This window comes from Sphaeramia orbicularis, chromosome 21, assembly GCF_902148855.1.
Source record: "Sphaeramia orbicularis chromosome 21, fSphaOr1.1, whole genome shotgun sequence".
NCBI lineage: Eukaryota > Metazoa > Chordata > Actinopteri > Kurtiformes > Apogonidae > Sphaeramia > Sphaeramia orbicularis.
The window spans coordinates 47,636,340-47,654,472 of NC_043977.1; positions in this window are offsets into that span (position 1 = coordinate 47,636,340).

Consider the following 18,133-nt stretch of genomic DNA (forward strand, 5'->3'; position numbering starts at 1 on the left):
GGCTTAATGCTCTTTGCTCCAAGATCCGGGCTCGGGATCAGTTCCAGGCTTCGGTCTCCAGGCTTCAACTTCTAGGCTCTGGGTCAGTGCTAGGCTCTGGGCTCCGGGCTCCGGGCTGCAGGCTCTGGGCTCTATGCTACACGCTGCAGGCTCCAAGCTTCAGGCTAGAGGCTAAAGGCTCCAGGCTCAAGGCTCAAGGCTCCAGGCTCCAGGCTTCAGGCTTCAGGCTTCAGGCTCTAGGCTCGAAGTCAGTTACAGGAACCGGACTCCGTGCTCCGGGCTCTGTGCTACAGCCTCCACGGTCTTTGCTTTAGGGCCCGGGTTCGGCATCAGATCCAGGCTCGGGGGTCCGGGCTCCGGGTTAAGGGTCCCGAGCTTAGGGTCCCGGGCTAAGGGTCCCTTGCTCGGGGTCATTTTCAAGGCTCTAAGCTCCAGGTTCAGGGCTCCAGGCTTCAGGTATGCTTGAAAGCTCCGGGCTTTGGTTTAGAGGCTGCTGGCTTCAGGCTCTTGGCTCTGCGCTAAAGGTTCCGGGCTCCATGTTCCAGACTCAGGACTCAAGGTCAGCTCCAGGATCCGGGTTCAAGGCTCCAGCCTCCAGGCTAAGAGCTCCAGGCTCAGTGTCAGTGCCAGGCTTCAGGCTCCGTTCTCTGGGCTCCAGGTTCCGGTCTCCGGGCTCAAGTCTCAAGGCTCCAGGCTGCGCACTCTTTGTTCTGGTCTTCGGGATCAGTTCCAGGCTCTGGGCTCAAGGCTTCAGGCTTGAGATTCCGGGCTCAGGGTTAAATCCAGGCTCCGGGCACCGGGCTACGGGTAACTTCCTGGCTCTTTGATGTGGGTTCCAGGCTCCACGCTCCGGAATCCAGGCTCCAGGCTCGGGGTCATTCCCAGGCTCTTGACTCATAGCTTTGGGCTCTGGGCTCCAGGCTCGGGGTCATTTCCAGGCTCCGGGCTCAAGGCTCCAGTCTCGGGTTCAGTTCCAGGCTCCGGGCTCTGGGTTAAAGGCTCCAGGATCCAGGCTCCAGGCTCCAGGCTTCAGGCTCCAGGCTCAAGGCTCCGAGCTCCGGGCTCCAGGCCCCACGCTGCTTTCTTGGGGTCAGTTCCAGGCACCAGGCTCCAAGCTCCGGAGTATAGGCTCTGCGCTCCAGGCTCCATGCTCAAGGCTCCCAGCACGGGGTCATTTCCAGGCTTCAGGCTCCAGGCTCCGGGCTCAAGGTTCCGTACTCGGGGTCAGTTCCAAGCTCCTGGCTCATGGCTTCGGGCTCTGGGTTAGTTTAAAGCTCTGGGCTCGGGGCTCAAGTCTTTAAGCTCTTGGCTCTACGCTCCACGCTCCAGGCTCTGTGCTCCAGGCTCCAGGCTCCAGGCTCTTGGACAGTTCCAGGCTCCGTGCTCCAGGCTACTGGATAAAGACTCCGGGCTCGGGGTCAAATTCCTTGCTCCTGGTTCCGGGCTCAGGGCTAAGGACTTGGGGTCAGTTCCATGCTCCGGTTTCCAGGCTCAAGGCTTCAGGCTCCGGGCTTCAAGCTCCAGTTTCCAGGATTGGGGTCAGTTCCAGGCTGTGGGCTCCAGGCTCCAGGGTTCTTGCTCCGGGCTCAAGGCTCCTTGCTCCAAACTCCTGGTCAATCCTCCAGGGTTTATTAGTCAGGGTCATTTCCAGGCTCTGGGCTCCAGCCTTAAGGCTTTAGGATCCAGGCTCCGTGTTCAGTGTGTGTTCAAGGCTCCGGGCTCCAGGATATGGGCTCCAGTCTCAAGGCTAAAGGCTCCAGGTTCCAGGCTCTTTGTCAGTTCCATACTCCGCACTCAAGGCTCCTGGCTCAAGGCTCGGGGTCAGTTCCAGGCTCCAGGCATTGGGCTCTAGGCTCCAGGCTCAAGGTTCAAAGCTCAAGGCTCCAGGCTCAAGGCTCGGGGTCAGTTCCAAGCTCCAGGCACAAGATTCTTGGCTCCATGCTCCGGGCTCCAGGCTTCAAGCTCTGGGCTCCAGGCACCAGGTTCCAGGCTCTGGGTCGGTTCCATTTTCCGGGCTCCAGGCTTCAGGCTCTGGGCTCAAGGCTCCTGGCTCAGTGTCAGCTAAGGGGCTCCAGGCTAAGGGCTCAAAGCTCCAGGCTCCAGGCTCAAATTTCCATGCTCCATGCTCCGGGCTCCAAGCTCCAGGCTCCAGGCTCCAGGCCCCGGGCTCCGTGCTCCGGGCTCTTGGCGCTTGTGCTCCTGGCTCCGAGCTCCGGGCTCCGGGCTCCAGGCTCTACGCTGTGTGCCCGGGGTCAGTTCCAGGCTCCATGATCAAGGCTCCAAGGTTCGGGCTATAGGCTCCGCGCTCCAGGCGCCCAGCACTGGGTAATTTCAAGGATTCAGGTTCCAGGCTCCAGCTTAAAGGTTCCATACTCAGGTCAGTTCCAGGCTCCGGGCTCATGGTTTCGAGCTCCGATTTAGTTTAAGGCTCTGGGCTCTGGGCTCAAGTCTTTAAACTCTGGGTTCTAGACTCCACACTCCGGGCTCCGTTCTCCAAGCTCCTGGCTCTTGGTCAGTTCCAGGCTCCGTGCTCCAGGCTACTGGATAAAGACTCCGGGCTCGGAATCAGTTCCAAGCTTCTGGTTCCGGGTCAAGGCTCAGGGCTCCGGGCTCCGGGCTCGGGGTCAGTTCCATGCTCTGGGCTCCAGGCTCAAGGCTCCAGGCTCAGCGCTCCAGTTTCCAGGCTCAAGGCTCCGCGCTCCAGGCTAAAAGCTCGGGGTCAGTCCAGGGTACGGGCTCCAGCCTCAAGGTTCCTGGTTCGGGATCAGTTCCAGGCTCCGTGCTCCTGGCAACAGGTTCCGCGATCCAGGATCCAGGCTCCATGCTCGGGTTAAGCTCCAGGGTCCGGGCGCAAGGCTCAAGGACTCAAGGCTAGAGCTCAGTTCCATGCTCCGGGCTACATGCTCCAGGCTCAAGGCTCCAGTTTCAGGGTCAGTTCCAGGCTCCGGGCTCCAGGCTCCAAGCTCCAGGCTCCAGGCTCCAGGCTCAAGGCTCCAGGCTCCCGGCTCCCGGCTCAGCGCTCCGGGCTCAAGGTTCCGTGCTTGGATTCAGTTCTAGGCTCCAGGTCATGGTTCAAGGCTTGGGGTTAGTTTGAGGATCTGGGCTCCGGGCTAAAGTCTTTAAGCTCTGGGCTCTTGGCTCTGCGCTCCAGGCTCTGTGCTCCAGGCTCAAGGCTCAAGGCTCCAGGCTCCAACCTCCAGGTTCCATGCTCCAGGTTCCAGGCTCTTGGTCAGTACCAGGTTCCGTGCTCCAAGCTATAGGTCAGGGACTCCGGGTTCGGAGTCAGTTCCAGGCTCCAGGCTTTAGTCTCCAGGCTCCTGCTTCCAGGCTCAGTGCTTCTTGGCTCGTGGTCAGCTCCCTTTCCGAGTTCCAGCTCCATGCCCTAGGGTCCGGGCTCCAGGCTCCAAGCTCCAGGTTCCAGGCTACATGCTCGGGGTAAGTTCCAGGCTTCGGGCTCAAGGCTTCAGGATCCAGGATCCAGGCTTCCGGCTCAGTTTCAGTTCCATGGTTAGCTCTTTGGGCTACAAGCTTCGGGCTCTGGGCTTGGGGTCAGGTTCCAGGCGCGAGCTCAAGGCTCCTTTCACGGAGTAAGTTAGAGGCTCCGGGCTCAGGCTTTAGGACTCTGGATATTCTTCCAGGCTTCAGGCTCAAGTCTCTAGGCTCCAGGATCCAGGCTACAGGCTTTGGCTACGGGTGCCAGGCTAAAGGCATAGGGTCATTTCCACTCTTGCCGGCTCCATACTCCACGGTTCCAGGCTCTGAGTCGGGGTCAGTTCCAGGTTCGGGCGCCAGGCTCCAGGATCCCAACTCCATGCTCATGGCTCACTGCTACCATGTTCCCGGGCTCCAGGCTCCAGGGTCCTTGCTCCAGGCTTCCGCACTCAAGGGCTCCAGGCTTTGTAATCCAGTTCCAGGCTCCAGGTTCCGTGTTAGGTGTCAGTTAAGGCTTCGGGCTCCAGGGTCCACGCTCCGCGATCAAGTATCCAGGCTTGGCCTCGGGGTCAGTTCTGCGCCCCAGTCAGGCTCCAGTCTAGAGTTAAGTTCCAGGCTCCTGCTTCCGGCTCCGGGCTCCAGGCTCCGGGCTCCTCGCTAATGCTCCAGGCTCCAGGCTCCAGGCTCCTTGCTCCAACCTCCGGGTCAATTCTCCAGGGTCCTAATCAGGGTCATTTCCAGGCACCGGGATCCAGGTGCCAAGCTCTGTATGTATTCCAGGCTCTGGGCTCCAGGCTCCAGGCTAAAGGCTCCGGGCTCAAGGCTCTAGGCTCTAGGCTCTTGGTCAGTTCCCTGCTCCGTACTCATGGCTCCAGGCTCAAGGCATGGGTAGGAGCTCCAGGCTCACGGCTCCATGCTTCAAGCTCTGGGCTCCAGTTTCCAGGCTCGGGATTAGTTCCATGTCCTGGCCTCCAAGCTTCAGGCTCTGGGCTCAAGGCTCCGGGGCTTAGTGTCAGTTTCAGGCTCCTGGCTAAGGGCTCAAAGCTCAAGGCTCCAGGCTCAAAGTCCATGTTCCATGCTCTGGGCTCCAGGCTCACAGTTCCATGCTCCGGTCCCGGACTTCCGGGCTCTGGGCTCCGAGCTCCAGGCTCCGGCTCCAGGCTGATCACTGCATGCTGGGTCAGTTCCAGGCTCACTGGCTCAAGTTCCGGGCTAAAGGCTCCGCGCTCCAGGCTCCAGGCTCCAGCTCCAGGCTCCCAGCACGGGATAATTTCAAGGCTTCAAGTTCCAGGCTCCGGCCTCAAGGCTCCAAGCTCCGGTTTAGTTTAAGGCTCTGGGCTTGGGGCTCAAGTCTTTCAGCTCTGGGTTCAAGGCTCCACTCTCCAGGCTCCGTTCTCCAGGCTCCTGGCTTTTGGTCAGTTCCAGGCTCCGTGCTTCAGGCTACTGGATAAATCCTCCGGGCTAAAGGTATGTTCCAATCTCCTGGTTCAGGGTCAGGGTTCAGGGCTGAGGGCTGAGGGCTCAGGGCTAAGGGCTCAGGGCTCCGGGCTCGGGGTCAGTTCCATATTCCTGGCTCCATGCTCCGGGGTCAGGGAACCAGACTGAAGACTCCAGGCTCCAGGCTCCATATTCCACGGTCCAGGCTCTGGACTCAAGGTCAGTTCAAGGCTCCAGGCTTCAGTCTCAAGTTTAGTCCCAGACTCCAGGTTCTTTGCTCCAGGCTCATGGTACTTGGCTCAAGGCTCCAGACTTCGGCTCTTTGTTCCAGGCTCCAGTTTCGGGGACAGTTCCAGGTTCCGGGCTCCATGCTCCGGGGTCAGGGCACCAGACTCAAGACTTCAGTTTCCAGGCTCCAGGCTCCAGTCTCCAGGCTCCAGGCTCCAGGCTCCAGGCTCCGGCCTTCGGGCTTCGGGCTTCTGGCTTCTGGCTGCTGGCTGCGGGCTGCATGCTCAAGGCTCCGGGCTGCCGGCTCCAGGCTCCAGGCTCAAGACTAAAGGGTCCTGGCTCCAGGCTCCAGGCTCCGGACATGGAGTCAGTTCCAAGTTCCAGTCTCCCGGTTTCAGGCGCTAAGCTTCTGGCTCGGGGTAAGTTCCATGCATGGGTTCCACACCCAGGAATCCAGGATTTAGGCTCCATTTTTCAGGCTAAGTTCCAGGCTACAGACTCTATGCTCCAGACTCGTGACTACGCGTTCCATGCTCCGGGCTCAAGACTCCAGGCTCAAGGCTCAGGGTCACTTTGTGGCTCCAGTCACCAGGCTCTAGACTCCAGGCTCAAGGCTCCAGTCTTTAAGCTCTGGGCTCCAGGTTTAAGGCTCCAGGGTAAGGGTCAGTTCCAGGCTCTGGGCTTCATGCTTTAGGCTCCGGGCTATAGGCTCCGGGCTCAGTGTCAGTTCCAAGCTCTGGGCTCCGCCCTCAAGGCTCCAGGTTCCAGGCTCCAGGGTCTTGGAATGGGGTCATGGGGTCTCCAGGTTTTTGGCTCCAGTTTTCGGGCTCGGGGTCAGTTCCAGGCTACAGGCAACATACTTAAGGTTCGTTACTACGTGTTCCAGGCTCAAGGCTCCCAGTACCAGGCTCAAGGCTGAAGGCTCCAAGCTCAAGGCTCTGGGTCAGTTCAAGGCTCAAGTCACCGGGCTCAAGGCTTAAAGCTCCATGCTCCAGGCACGGGGTCAGTACCATGCTCCGGGCTCCATGCTTCCGGAGTCAGGGCTCCAGACTCAAGACTCCAGGCTCCAGGCTCCAGGCTTTAGGCTCTAGGCTCCAGGCTCTAGGCTCCGGGTTCCGGGCTTCAGGCTCCACACTCCAGGCTCCACATTCCTTGCTCCAGGCTCAGGGTCAGTTCCAAGCTTCGGGCTCAAAGCTCCAGGCTCCGGACTCCGGGCTCCATTCTCGAGCTCAGTTCCCGTCTCGAGGTTCCTGGCTCCAGGCTCCGGGCTCCAGGCTTTTGGCTCAGGGTCTTCTGCCAGGCTCCAGGCTCCAGGCTCCAGGTTTCAGGCTTCAGGATCCAGGCTCCAAGCTCCAGACTTCGCGCTCCAGGCTATGGGCTCGTGATCAGTTCCAGGCTCCGGCCTCAAGGCCCCAGGCGCCAGGATTAAGGTTCGGGGTAAGTTCCAGTCTCCAGGCTCAAGGCTCCAGGCTCCAGGCTCCAGGCTCCAGGTTCCAGGCTCATTATCACATCAAGGCTCTAGGCTCTAGGGTCCAGGTTCGGCGTCAGTCCCAGGCTCTGGGCTACAGGTTCCAGGTTCCAGGTTCCAGGCTCCAGGCTCAACTATATGCTCCAGGCTCTTCACTCGGGGTCAGTACAAGGCTTTGGGCTCCCGGCTCTAGGCTCACGGCTCAATGCTCACGGCTCCATTCTCCGGGCCCCAGGCTCCGAGCTCAAGGTTCTGTGCTCGGGGTCAGTTCCAGGCTCCGCGCTCCACGCTCCATGTTCAGGGTCTCCGGGCTTGGGGTCATTTCTTGGCTCCGGGCTCCAGGGTCCGGACTTAAAGTCAGTTCCAGGCTCTATGCTCCAGGCTCAAAGCTCACGGCTCCATGCTCCGGGATCGAGGCTCCAGGGTAAGTTCCAGGGTTCGGGTTCCAGGCTCAGGGATCAAGGCTCAAGGTTCATGGTCAGTTCCAGGCTCCGGGTTCTTTTCTCCGGGCTCGGGGTCACTTCGAGTATCTGGGTTCCGGGCTCCAGTCTTTAAGGTCTGGGCTCTAGATTCCGCGCACTAGGCTCAAGGCTCCAGGCTCCAGGCTCACGGCTACATGCTCCAGGCTCAAGGCGCCAGGCTCCAGGGTCTTGGTCAGTTGCAGGCTCTGTGCTCCAGGATACCGGCTAAAGACTCTAGGCTCGGGAACAGTTCCAGGCTCCAGGCTAAAGGATCCAGGCTCCGTGCTTCAGGCTCCTGGTTCCAGGCACAGGGCTCCGGGCTTGGTGTCAGTTCCAGCTCCGGGCTCCAGGCTCAAGCCTCTAGGCTCTGGTCAGTTTCAGGCACCGTGCATCAGGCTCCAGGCTCCAAGCTCCAGGCTCCAGCGCCCGTGCCCCAACACCAGGTCAAGGCTCAAGGTTTCCGTTGCCTCAGGGTAATTTCCAGCTGTGGGGCTCGGGGTCCAGGCTCCAGGCTCCAGGATCTAGGCCCCAGGCTCAGTGTCAGTTCCAGGCTTTGGAGGCTCCAGGCTCCAAGCTCCAGGCTCCAGCTCCACGCCCCGGCTTTGGGTCAGTTAAGGGCTCCAGGCTCCTAGGCTGCAGGCTACAAACTCCAGGCTCCATGCTCCATGCTGCGGGCTTGGGTCAGTTAAGGCTCCAGGCTCCAGGATCCAGATTCCAGGATCCAGGCTTCTGCGCTCCATTACACGGTTTAGAGATCCGGGCAAGGGTTAAGTTCCAGGCTCCGGGCTAAGGGGTCAGGGCTCAAGCCTTCTGTCTCCAGGCTTATAAATCCGGGCTCCCTGCTCAAGGCTCAGGCTCTGCGGTCAAGCTCCGGGCTTTGGGCTTTTTGGGATGTTCCATTTTCCGGGTACCAGTCTTCAGGCTCCAGGCCTCCAGGCTTCAGGCTCTGGGTTAGTTCCAGGCTCTGGGCTCAAGGCTATGGGCACGGGCTCCAGGCTCCATGCTTCATGCTCTGGGCTCAGGCTATAGGCTTAAGTGTTGGGTCAGTTCCAGGCTCAGGGCTCCATGCTTCAGGCTCTGGGCTCAAGGCTCCGGGCTCAGTGTCAGTTCCAGGCTCCTAACTCCCCCTCAAGGCTCCAGGCTCTGGGCTCCAGGCTCTTGGCATGGGGTCAGTTCCAAGATCTGGTCTCCAGGTTTAGGCTCCACTTTTCGGGCTCGAGGTCAGTTCAGGCTACAAGCTCCATAGTCCAGGTTCGTTGCTACGCGTTCCAGGCTCAAGGCTCCAGGCTGAAGTCTCCAAGCTCAAGGCTCCAGGCTCAGGGAGAGTTCCATGCTCCAGGGAATAGGCTCCAAGCTCAAGGCTCGGGGTCAATTCCAGGCTCAAGTCCACCGGGTCTCTAGGCTCCAGGATCCAGGCTAGAGGCGCTATGCTTCAAGCTCTTGGCTCCAGGCTTCAGGCTCGGGGTCAGTTCCAGGCTCCGGGCTCCGGGCTCCTGCTCCGAGGTCAGGGCTCAAGACCTCCAGACTCCAGATTCCCTTCTCCAGGCTCCAGGCTCAAGGCTCCTCTCTCCAGGATCCATGCTTCAAAGCTCTGGGATCCAGGGCGAAAGGCTCATGCCAATGGTCAGTTCAAGGCTCCTGCTTCAGGCTCCGGGCTCAGTGTCAGTTCAGGCTCCGGGCTCCCGCTCAAGGCTCCAGGCTCCGGGCTCATGGCTCTGGGCATGGGGTCAGTTCCAAGGTCCAGTCTCCAGCTTTTAGGCTCCACATTTCAGGCTCGGGGTAGTTCCAGGCTAATGGTTCAATTTTCCAGGCTCGTTGCTACGCGTACCAGGCTCCAGGCTCAAGGCTCAAGGCTCCAGGCTCGGGGTAAGTTCCTTGCTCCGGGCTCAAGCCTCCAAGCTCAAGGCTTGGGGTCAGTTCCACGCTCTAGGTCCAGGCTCCATGCTCAAGTCTACATGGTTCAAGCTCTTGGCTCCGGGCTCCGGGGTCAGTTCCAGGCTCAAGGCTCAAGGCTCCGCTTCCAGGCTTCGCTCTCCAGGCTCCGGGCTGCGGGCTCCAGGCTCCGTGTTGCGGTCTTAAGGCTCCAGCTCCAAGCTCAAGGCTCCAGGCTCCACGGCTCCACGCTCCAGGCTCCGGGCAAGGGGATAGGTTCCAAGTTCCGGTCCTCCCGGCTTCAGGCTCCAGGCTTCTGGATCGGGGTAAGTTCAATGCTTGGGGTTTCACGCCGAGGGCTCCAGGCTCCCGGAACGAGGTTTTTTCCCAGGCTCCGGGCTCCTGGCTGTGAGCTTGGGGTCTTCTTCCAGGCTCTAGGCTCCTACTCATGGCTCCAGGCTCCAAGCTCCAGTCCAAGGCTCCAGGCTCTGGGCTAAAAGCTCCAGGCTCCTTGCTCGGGATCAGTTTAAGGCTCCGGTCACCAAGACCCAGGTTTTGAGTTCAGGGTGTTTTCAATGCTCGGGCCTGTGGGCTCCAGAGCTCCAGGCTCGGGCATTGGGTCAGGTCCAAGAGTTCCAGTCTCCAGGCTTAAGGCTCCAGGCTTCGGGCTTGGGCTAAGTTCCATGCTCGGGGTTCCACGCCTGGGCTCCAGGCTCTGGGACCGGGTCATTTCCACGCTTCGGGCTCAAGAATCCAGGCTCCGAACTCGGAGTAAGTTCTAGGCTCCTGGCTCATTGCTCAAGGCTCACATCTCCATGCTCACGGCTCAATGTTTCGAACCTAAAGGCTACAGGTTTTGGGTAAGTTCAGGGTTCCAGGGCTCTGGGCTCAAGGCTCTGGGATCAGGGTCCGTTTTTGCTCCGGGGCTCCAGTTTGCAGGCTCCAGGCTCAAGGCTCACAGCTGACGGCTCAAAGCTCCAGGCTCAAGGCTCCTGGCTCCAGGGTCTTGGTCAGTTGCAGGACTCCGTGTTCCAGGCTATCGGCTCAAGACTCTAGGCTCAGGATCAGTTCCAGGCTCCGGGGCACAGAATACAGGCTCCACACTCCTGGCTCCTGGTTCCAGGCACAGGGCTTCCGGGCTTGGTGTCTGTTCCATGCTCCGGGCTCCAAGCTCCAGCCTCTAGGCTCGGGGGTCAGTTTCAGGCAATGCGCATCGGGCTCTAAACTCCAGGCTCCATGACCCAAAACTTAAGGTCAAGGCTCAGGTTACTTTGCTGGGGGTTCATTTCCAGGCTCCAGGCTAAAGGCTCCAGGCTCCAGGCTCAAGCTCCTTCCTAATGGATCAAGGCTTTTGGCTCGGAGTATGTTCGTGGCTCCGGGCTCAAAGTTTTAGGCTCCTTATTTCGGGCTCAGTTCATGGCTACCGGCTCAAGGCTCCAGGCTCGTGACTGCGCATTCCAGGCTAAAGGCACCTGGCTCCAGGCTCCAGGCTCCAGGCTCAGTGTCAGTTCCAGGCTTTGGGCTCCAGGTTCCAGGCTCAAGTCTCCAAGCTCCGGGCTTTGGATCAGTTAAGGGCTCCAGGCTCCAAAGTCCAGGCTCCGTCAGTTGGCTTGGGGTCAGGCTTGGGGTCAGTTAAGGGATCCAGGCTCCAGGCTCAAGGATCCAGGCTCCAGGCTCCAGGATCCAGGCTCTGCACTCCATTTCCCGGTTTCAAGAATCCGGGCTAGGGTTAAGTTCCATTCTCCGGGCTCAGGGCTCAATCCTCCTGTCTCCAGGCTTCAGATTCCGGGCTCCCGGCTCAAGGCTCATGGCTCCGCGGTCAAGGCTCCGTGCTCCAGGCTTTGGGCTTTGGGGCAGTTCCATTGTCTGGGTACCAGGCTTAAGGCTCTAAACTTCAGGCTCTGGGTCAGTTCCAGGCTCTGGGCTCAAGGCTCCAGGGCTCCAGGCTCCAGGTTTTGTACACCAGGCTCCAGGTCCCAGACACCGAGCTCAAGGATCCGGGATCGGAATCAGTTCGAGGCTCTGGGCTCAAGGCTCTTGGATCAGGGTCAGTTTGTTGCTCCCTCTTCCAGTTTGCAGGCTCCAGGCTCAAGGCTCTAGGCACTGGGATCCAGGCTTTTCACTCCATTCTCTGGTTTCAAGAATCTGGGCTAGGGTTTTGTTCCAGGCTCCGGGCTCAGGGCTCAAGCCTCCAGTCTCAAGGCTTATGATTCCGGGCTCCCGTCTCAAGGCTCATGACTCCGCGGTCAAGGCTCCGGGCTCCAGGCTTTGGGCTTTGGGGCAGTTCCATTCTCCGGGTACCAGGCTTCAGGCACCAGGCTTCAGGCTCTGGGTCAGTTCCAGGCTCTGGGCTCAAGGCTCGGGCTCCAGGCTCCAAGCTCCAGGTTCCATGCACCAGGCTCCAGGATCCAGACACCACGCTACAGGATCCAGGATCGGGATCAGTTCGAGGCTCTAGGCTCAAGGCTCTGGGATAAGGGTCAGTTTTTTGCTCCGGGCTCCAGGCTCAAGGCTCCAGGCCCCAGTCTCCGCATTCCTTCCTCCAGGATCCAGGCTTTGGGCTTGGAGTATGTTCGTGGCTCTGGGCTCAAGGTTTTTGGCTCCATATTTTGGGCACAGTTTCAGGCTACGGCTTCTATGCTCCAGGTTCCTGACTACGCGTTCCAGGCTAATGACACCTGGCTCCAGGCTCAAGGCTCAGGGTCAGTTCATGGCTCCAGTCAACAGGCTCTAGACTCAAGGCTCAAGGCTCCATGCTTCATGCTCTGGGCTCCAGGGTCGGGGTCAGTTCCAGGCTCCAGGTTCCATGTTTCAGGCTCTGGGCTCAAGGCTCTGGACTCAGTGTCATTTCCAGGCTCCGTGCTCCCCTCTCAAGGCTCCAGGATTCAGGCTCCAGACTCCAGGCTCCAGGCTCTAGGCTTCTTGCTCGGGGTAAGTTCCAGGCTTAGGGTTTCACGCCCAGGGCTAAAGGCTCCTGGCTTTGGGCTTGGGGTCTTCTTCCAGGCATTTGGCTCCATGCTAATGGCTCCAGGCTCCAAGCTCCAGGCTCAAGTCTCCAGGCTCCAGGTTCAAAGCTCCAGGCTCAAAGCTCCAGGCTCAAAGCTCCAGGCTCATGGCTCGGGATCAGTTCAAGGCTCCGGGCACAAGGACCCAGGTTTCGGATTAAGGGTGTATTCCATGCCCTGGACTGTGGGCTCCAGACTCCATGCTCCGGTCATTAGATCAGGTCCAAGTTCCAGTGTCCAGGCTTAAGGCTCCAGGCTTGGGGCTCTGGCTAAGTTCCATGCTCGGGGTTCCACGCCCTGGGCTCCAGGCTCTGGGAATGGGGTCATTTCCAGCCTCCGGGCTCCAGAATCAAGGCTTCGGACTCGGAGTCAGTTCCAGGCTCCAGGCTCCAGGCTCCAGGCTCCAGGCTCCAGGCTCCAGGCTCCTGGCTCCAGTCTCCAGGCTCACAGCTCCATGCTCACGGCTCAATGCTCCGAGCTCCAAGCTCCAGACTCCAGGCTCGGTTCAGTTAAAGTCTCCGGGCTTCTGGGTCCTGACTCAAGGTTCCGTGCTCGGAGTCAGTTCCAGTCTCCGGACTCCAGGCTCCAGGTACAGGGTCATTTCCAGGCTCCTGGCTCAAGACTCAAGGCTCCAGGCTCTTGACTCCGGGTCAGTACAGGGCTTTGGGCTCACAGCTCCAGGGTCAAAGCTCCATGCTCCGGACCCCAGGTCCCGAGCTCAAGGATCTGTGCTTGGGGTCAGTTCCAGGCTCCGCGCTCCACGCTCCATGTTCAGGGCTCCGGGCTCGGGGTCATTTGTTGGATCCGGGCTCCAAGGTCCGGACTTAAGGTCCGTTCCAGGCTCTATGCACCAGGCTCCAAGCTCACGGCTCCATGCTTACGGGATCATGGCTTGAGGTAAGTTCCAGGGTTCGGGTTCCAGGCTCAAGGATCAAGGCTCAATGTTCATGGTCAGTTCAAGGCTCCGGGTTCTTTTCTCTGGGCTCGGGGTCACTTCGAGTATCTGGGTTCCGGGCTCCAGTCTTTAAGGTCTTGGCTCTTGATTCTGTGCACTAGGCTCCAGGCTCCAGGCTCACGGCTCAAGGCTCAAGGCTCATGGCTCCAAGCTCCAGGCTCAAGGCTCCAGGCTCCAGGATCTTGGTCAGTTGCAGACTCTGTGCTCCAGGCTACCGGCTCAAGACTCTAGGCTCAGGATCAGTTCCAGGCTCCGGGCTAAAGGATCCAGGCTCCGCACTCCAGGCTCCTGGTTCCAGGCACAGGGCTCCGGGCTTGTTGTCTGTTCCATGCTCTGGGCTCCAAGCTCAAGCCTCAAGGCTCGGGGTCAGGTTCAGGCACTGCGCATCGGGCTCCAGGCTCATGGTTCCAGGCTCCAGGCTCTAGGCTCCAGGCTCCATGACCCAAACTTAAGGTCAAGGCCCCAGCTTCCTGTCTGAGGGTCATTTTGAGGCTCCAGGCTCCGGGCTTTGGGTCTTCTTCCAGGCTCTTGGCTCCAGGCTCATGGCTAAAGGCTCCAGTCTCAACGCTCCAGGCTCTGGGCTCGCGATCAGTTCCCGACTCAGGTCTTCAGACCAAGGTTTCGGCGTTTGGGGTTTATTCATGCTCTGGCTTGGGCTCCGGGCTTCAGGCTGCGAGCTCAGGGTAAGTTCTTCCATGCCGGGTTTCAAACCCTGGCCTCCAGGTTCTGAGAACGGTCATTTCCATGCTCCGGGCTTCAGAATCCGGTTCCAGGCTGCCCACTTTGGGTCAGTTCTAGGCTCCAGAAGCCAGGCTCCAGGCTCCAGGCTCACGGCTCAATGCTCCGAGCTCCAGGCTGGGGATCAGTTCCAGTCTACGGGCTCCAGGGTCCAGGCTCAAGTTTCCGGCTCGGGGTCAGTTCCAGGCTCCAGGTTCCAGGCTTCAGGCACGGGGTAATTTCCAGGCTCCGGACGGCAGGCTTAAATCTCCATGCTCAAAGCTCTACGCTCATGGCTCCATGCTCCGGGCTCAAGGCTCAGGGTCAGTTTCCAGGCTCCGGGCTAATGGCTCAGGGCACAGGGTCAGTTTGAGGATCTGGGCTCCGAGCTCCAGTCCTTAAGCCTGTGTCTATGAGCTTGGCGCTCAGGCTTTACCCTCCAGACTCAAGGCTCCAAGTTATTTGAAAGTGGCAGGCTTCGTTCTTTAGGTTAACGGCTCCAGACTTCGGGCTCGGGTTCAGTTCCAGGCTCCGGGCTCCGGGCTCCGGGCTCCGGGCTCCGGGCTCCCGGCTCCGGGCTCTTGGCTCCGGGCTCCGGGCTCCGGGCTCCGGGCTCCGGGCTCCGGGCTCCAGGCTCCATTCTCGGGTTCAGTTCCAGTCTCGAGGTTCCTTGCTCATGGCTCCGGGCTCCGGGCTCCAGGCTTTGGGCTCAGGGTCTTCTTCAGGGTTCCAGACTCCAGGCTCCAGGCTCAAGGCTCCAGGCTCCAGGCTCCAGGCTAATTATCAGTTCGAGGCTCCAGGCTCTAGGGTCCGGGTTTGGCGTCAGTTCCAGGCTCTGGGCTCTAGGTTCCAGGCTCCAGGCTCCATGCTCATCGATCCATTATCCGGGCATCGATCCATCCTCATCGATCCATTATCCATTATATTTGGTGTGAGTTCCATGCTCCAGTCTCCAGGCTCCAATCTCCGGTTCAGTTCAAGGCTCCAGGCTCCAGGCTCCAAGTTCGGGACCTCAAGCTCCAGACTCATGGCTCCAGGCTCAAGACTCAAGGCTCAAGGCTCCAGGCTCCATACCTCAAACACCAGGTCAAGGCTCCAGGTTCCTTGCTCAGGGTAATTTCAAGGTCGTGGGCTCTTGGTTCCAGGCTCCAGGCTCCAGGCTCCAGGCTCCAGGCTCTAGGCTCCAGGCTCAGTGTCAGTTCCAGGCTTTGGGCTCCAGGTTCCAGGCTCCTATCTTAAGGCTCCAAGCTCCAGGCTCCATGCGCCATGCTCCGGGCTTTTGGTCAGTTAAGGGTTCCAGGCTCCAGGCTCCAACTCCGGGCTCCATGCTCCAATGCTTGGGTAAGTTAATGGCTCAAAGCTCCAGGCTCCAGGCTCCAGGCTCCAGGCTCCAGGCTCCAGGCTCCAGTCTCCAGGTACGGGCTCTAGGCTCCAGGAACGGGGTCATTACCAGGCTCCGGACTCCAGGCTCAAATCTCCATGCTCACGGCTCTACGCTCACGGCTCAATGCTCCGAGCTCAAGGCTCCAGGTACGGTGTCAGTTTGAGGATCTTGGCTCCGAGCTCCAGTCCTTGAGCACGTTTCTCTAAGCTCCACGCTCAGGCTTCGCCCTCCAGACTCAAGGCTCCAGGTTATTTGTAAGTGGAAGGCTCCGGTCTCAAGGTTCACGGCTCCAGACTACGGGCTCGGGTTCAGTTCCAGTCTTGGGGCTACAGGCTCCGGACTCCGGACTCCGGACTCCGATCTACGGCCTCCGGGCCCTGGGCTACGCGTTCCGGCCTCCGGGTTCCGGGCTCAAGCCTCCGGGCTCCATGTTTGGGGTCATTACTAGGCTACGGGCTCCGGGCTCCGGGGCTCCGGGCTCCGGGCTCCGGGCTCCGGGCTCCGGGCGCCGATCTCGTGTTCAGTTCAAGGCTCCGGGATCCTAGCGCTGGGCTAAAGGCTACAAGCTCACCACAATAACTAGAACTCTCGGTTTTCCTTTTTTTCCTGAGTAGAAGATACAAAAAAATGTCATTTTTTGAGCGTTTCAGACCATAAGAAGCTGTTTTTGTAACTTTAATAAAATAATGTTTTTGTCTTAAGGAAAATGTTATGAACTGGTAAGTTTTTGACAAAAAAGCAATAAAACACTTATTTCTGATTTGTTTTTTTTCGTTTTTCTTCTTTTCTGAGTAGAAGTGGAAAAAAACGTCATTTTTTAGCGTTTCAGACGATAAGAAGCTGTTTTGGTTACTTTGAGACAAGGATGCTTTTTTTCAAGAAGAACTTAATGATTTGATAATACTTATACAAAAATGCAATAAAACCCTTATTTCCTACTTGTTTTTCGTGTTTTCATTCTATTCTCAGTAGAAGAGGCAAAAATGTCATTTTTGAGCGTTTCAGACGATAAGAAGCTGTTTTGGTCACTTTCAGACAAAGATGTTCTTTTTTCAAGAAGAACTTCATGATTTGAGACGACTTTTAAGAAAAAGCAGTAAAACAATTATTTCTGACTTGTTTTTTAGGTTTTCATTCTTTTCTGAGTAGAAGAGGCAAAAATGTCATTTTTGAGCGTTTCAGACGATAAGAAGCTGTTTTGGTCACTTTGAGACAAAGATGTTTTTTTCTCATGCAAAACGTCATGAACTATAAGACTTTTACAAAACAGCCATTAAACACCTATTTCTGTCTTGTATTAGTGTTTTCATGCTTTTCTGAGTAGAGAGGAAAAAATGTCATTTTTGAGCGTTTCAGACGATAAGAAGCTGTTTTGGTCACTTTGAGAAAAGGATGTTTTTTTTCTCCAGCAAAACGTCATGAACTGATAAGACTTAAACAAAACAGCCATAAAACACTTATTTTAGACATGTTTTTAGTGTTTTCATGATTTTCTGAGTAGAAGAGGCAAAAATGTCATTTTTGAGCGTTTCAGACGATAAGAAGGTTTTTTGGTCACTTTGAGAAAAAGGATGTTTTTTCTCAAGCAAAACGTTATGAACTGATAAGACTTTGATAAAACAGCCATGAAACACCTATTTCTGACTTGTTTTTTGTCTTTTCATGCTTTTCTGAGTAGAAGAGGCAAAAATGTCATTTTTGAGCGTTTCATTGCGAAAAGCAGCTTTTTTGGTCACTTTGAGACAAAGATGTTCTTTTTCCAGCAGAACAACATGATTTGAGAAGACTTTTAAGAAACTGCCATAATAAACTTATTTCTTACTTGTTTTTAATGTTTTCATGCTTTTCTGAGTCGAAGAGGAAAATAATGTCATTTTTCAGCGTTTCAGACGAAAAGAAGTTATTTTTGTCACGTTGTGACTTGGATGTTTTTTTTCTCAAGCAAAACTTCATGAACTGATAAGACTTTGACAAAAAAAAGCCATGAACACTTATTTCTGACTTGTTTTTAGTGTTTTCATGCTTTTCTGACTCTTGGTAAAAATGTCATTTTTTAGCGTTTCACGCAAGAAGAAGCTGATTTGGTCACTTTTGAGACAAGGATGTTTTGTCTCAAGCAGAACGTAAAGCTTAACACTTAGTTCTAGCATTTCTCAAACCGCCCCGTGGAGATGGAACGCTCCCTTACGGTGCAACCACACTCTATTCGAAGAACTCTGTCCATGGTCCTGATTCTTTGTTTTTCTTCTCTCTCTCTCTCTCTCTCTCCCTCTTTCCTCCAACCCCCTTAAAGCTTCACACTGGCGTGCATGGACGTTGAAGAGCACTGGGAAATTTCGCACTGACCCTTGTCAGGGTTAGACCGGGACGGCTGGTGGACGGTGTGGACTCTGTCTTTTTTCCAGGCCTGTGCGGGACTTTGCTATTTTTCCAGGCCTGTGTTTTTCCAGGCCTTATGTTCTTTCAAAGACAGAACGTCGGTTAGCTGATCCCCTTTTCGGTGTCCCCCCCCCCCCCTTTTTTTTTTTTTTCTTCCAGCCACCTTGAAGCTGCACACTGGCATGCGCTGAGGAGGAGGAACGCCGGGAAATGTCGCGCTGACCCGGGTCAAGATTAGGCCGGGACCGCCGGCGGACCGTGTGGACTCTGTCTTTTTTCAAGGCCTGTGTGGGACTTTGCTATTTTTCCAGGCCTGTGTGGGAATCTGTTATGTTTCTTCAAAGACAGAACGCCAGTTAGCTGATCCCCTTTTAAACCTCCGGTGCTTTTCTCATCTGGAGCTGGATAACAGTAAAACTCGAACCGTATGTGGACCAGGGCCGGACTGAGACTCATTTTCAGCCCTGGAGTTCATTTCCAAGGCGTGGGTTAGGGCTCACAGCTCAGACTTTTTTTTTCCAGGATTAGGATTAGGGCTCAGTTCCAGGGCCAGGGTTAGGGCTCCGGGTTTGGTCTCAGTTCCAGGGTTAGGGTTAGGGCTCAGTTCTAGGGCCAGGGTAAGGGCTCCGGGCTCAGGCTCACTTCTAGGGCCAGGTTGGGGGTCAGTTCCAGGACCAGGGTTAGGCTCTGGGCTTGGGCTCAGCTCCAAGTTTAGGGTTAGGGATTAGGCCAGGGTCAGGGTTAGGGCTCCGGGCTCGGGCTCGGGCTCAGTTCCAGAGAAAAGGGCTCCGGGCT